Genomic DNA, 3,131 nt, shown 5'->3' on the forward strand with positions numbered 1-3,131 from the left:
ACACATCTCCGGTCAATAACCAATAGCGGAACCTAGATGCTCATATTGGTTCCTACATATTCTACGAAGATCTTTATCGGTCAAACCGCATAACAACATACATTGTTCCCTTTGTCATCGGTATGTTATTTGCGCGAGATTCGATCGTCGGTATCTCAATACCTAGCTCAATCTTGTTACCAGCAAGTCTCTTTATTCGTTTCCGTAATGCATCATCCCGCAACTAACTCATTAGTCACAATGCTTGCAAGGCTTATAGTGATCTGCATTACCGAGAGGGCCCAGAGATACCTCTCCGACAATCGGAGTGACAAATCCTAATCTCGATCTATGCCAACTCAACAAGCACCATTGAAGACACCTATAGAGCACCTTTATAATCACCCAGTTACGTTGTGACGTTTGGTAGCACACAAAGTGTTCCTGCGGTACTCGGGAGTTGCATAATCTCATAGTCATAGGAACATGTATAAGTCATGAAGAAAGCAGTAGCAACAAACTAAACGATCATCGTGCTAAGCTAACGGAATGGGTCAAGTGAATCACATCATTCTCCTAATGATGTGATCCCGTTTATCAAATGACAACTCATGTCTATGGTTAGGAAACATAACCATCTTTGACCAACAAGCAAGTCAAGTAGAGGCATACTAGTGACACTCTATTTGTCTATGTATTCACACATGTATTATGTTTCCGGTTAATACAATTCTAGCATGAATAATAAACATATATCATGAAATAAGGAAATAAATAATAACTTTATTATTGCCTCTACGGCATATTTCCTTCAGGCGGCACTGAAGTGAACTATCCTATAAAAAGCGTGATCAGAAAAAAAGAAAGGAGGTTCCTAAACAAGTGTATCGTCGAGTTGACAAACCTTTGCTACTCTTGAACTCAGAGTCCGAACCGGGACATGAAAATCTGGATGGTTCCAAGGAGGAAGATGGAGATGGCAATAACGAGACGGGCAAGGATTATGAGAGAATCCTGAAAAAGAAGATACCAACACGAGATAATTCGGTAGGGTCTGCTAGTCAGCCCTGCCCATCCCAATGAATGCAATGAGTTGGAACTGTCGAGGGCGTGGGAACCTGTTGACAGTCCGAGAGCTTCGCAAGATCGTGAAGCAAGAAGGGCCCTCCCTACTCTTTGTGATGGAAACAAAGATCAGGGGGAAGAGAGTGGAAAGTTTGCAAAATCTTCTAGGTTTTGCAGGTTGTTTTGTTGTGGATAGTAATGGATTAAGTGGTGGCGTTGGCATATAGATGTGAGAGTCAGGAAGAAGGATGGTGATCTACCCCCTGGCGTTTCACTGGTTTTTACGGAGAACCCAGAACTGAAAATAGACATCATAGTTGGGAATTCTTGCGTACACTGCATGCAGTCCATCATGAGAGTTGGCTCTGCATGGGTGACTTCAACGAGACAATGTTCGTAGATAAGCACTTCAGTTCACATGAGAGGCCGGAGTGGCAAATGCGTGCTTTTCGTGAAGTTACTGATCATTGCTCCTTTCAAGATCTTGGATGGAGAGGGGTTCCATACACATGGGGTAACCGGCAACAAGGGCAAGCAAATGTTAAGGCTAGGCTTGATAGAGCCCTTGCAAATGGCGGCTTTCTCAGCATGTTTGCTTATTTCAGTGTGAAACACATTAGTTCGACAGAGTCAGATCATTGTTATGTACTAGCGGAACTACGAAGGGAGCAACCCAGTGCTTGGCTCCGGGGCCAACGATCCTTCCGCTATGAAAATGTTTGGCAGTCTCATAGTGACTACGATGATTTGATTAAGAAAACATCGCAATCGGGGGCTGGCCATGGAGGGCTCGAGGGTGTACTCAAAGCTCTCACTTCAGTTCAAGATACACTTGGCTCATGGGGGGATCGAGAGTTCGGAAATATTTCCAAAAGAGTGAACAAACTACAGAAGCGTTTGGAACAGTTGTGTGCGTCCTTGATCAGTCGAGGACCATGCGATGAAGAGCGCGCAGTGGCAGCTCAGCTCAGGGAAACTTTGCGCCAAGAGGATATTTGGCTCAAACAACGATCAAGAGTGTTGTGGCTTCATAAAGGAGATCACAATACTAAATACTTCCAAGCTCAGGCTGCTCAACGGATGAGGACCAACCGTATTTCCTCACTGGAACGGTCTGATGGGTCGACTTGCAGCGAACCCGCCGAGATACAAACATAAATTATGGATTTTTATCAAAACTTGTATACTTCGCAGGGGTACAATGATATGTCAGAATTGTTAGCCTTCGTTCCACAAAGAGTCACCGATGCTATGAATGAGAATCTTCTCAAAGATTACACTGTGCTGAAGGCCTCCCAACGTTGGATGGATCAAAATTAATACTGACGAGGCTATTAGTACTGAACATCATTCTGGAGGAGGCGGTGGTGTTGCTTGTTCTCACCTAGCCTTCGTTGAGGCTTGGAGTAAGCCGTTTGTCGGGATATCTGATCCACTGATCGCCAAAGCTTTAGCTCTTCGGGAGGGCATAATCTTTGCACATCTCCGGGGTTTCTCACATATGGTGATGGAAGTGGACTGTCTGGAGATTGGTAACCTTTGGTCTACGCGCAACAATGCTTGGTCCATTGTAGCGTCTATCTTAGATGAAATAGCGGAGAAGTCATCTAGTTTTATTTCCTTCTCTGTTAGACATGTCCTAAGGGATGCAGATATCTGTGCTAAGCATGCGTGTACCTTGTCGGTCTCCGAGTGCTGGCTAGAGAAATGTCCGAATTCCTTAGTTAGCAGCCTTTGTGCTGATTGTAACAGTACCTTGTTAAAGCAATAAAGCTCCCCAATGTTTCGAGGCAAAAAAATGTACAAGCAAGAGAAGAAAAAAAATCCGGCAACTGCATAACGATGCACACGAGAAAAGGTAAGACAACGTGGCCAGGCCAGCCCATAAAAAAGACAACACATAAACAGTTTTAGATAAAACAAAAACGAAATCACTAATTAAGGCGTATTCGTTGCAAAGAACACTTCATTTTCCCAGGTCGCGACAAGTGGCACACATGCAGCACGCCACTTGTCGCAACCTGGGAGTTTTCCCTTTTTTCGTAGATCCATTCATTTAAAACGTTTTATCTCTTAAACCATGCGTC

The sequence above is a fragment of the Triticum aestivum genome, chromosome 7A (genome assembly GCF_018294505.1).
Source record: "Triticum aestivum cultivar Chinese Spring chromosome 7A, IWGSC CS RefSeq v2.1, whole genome shotgun sequence".
NCBI classification, from domain to species: Eukaryota; Viridiplantae; Streptophyta; class Magnoliopsida; order Poales; family Poaceae; genus Triticum; species Triticum aestivum.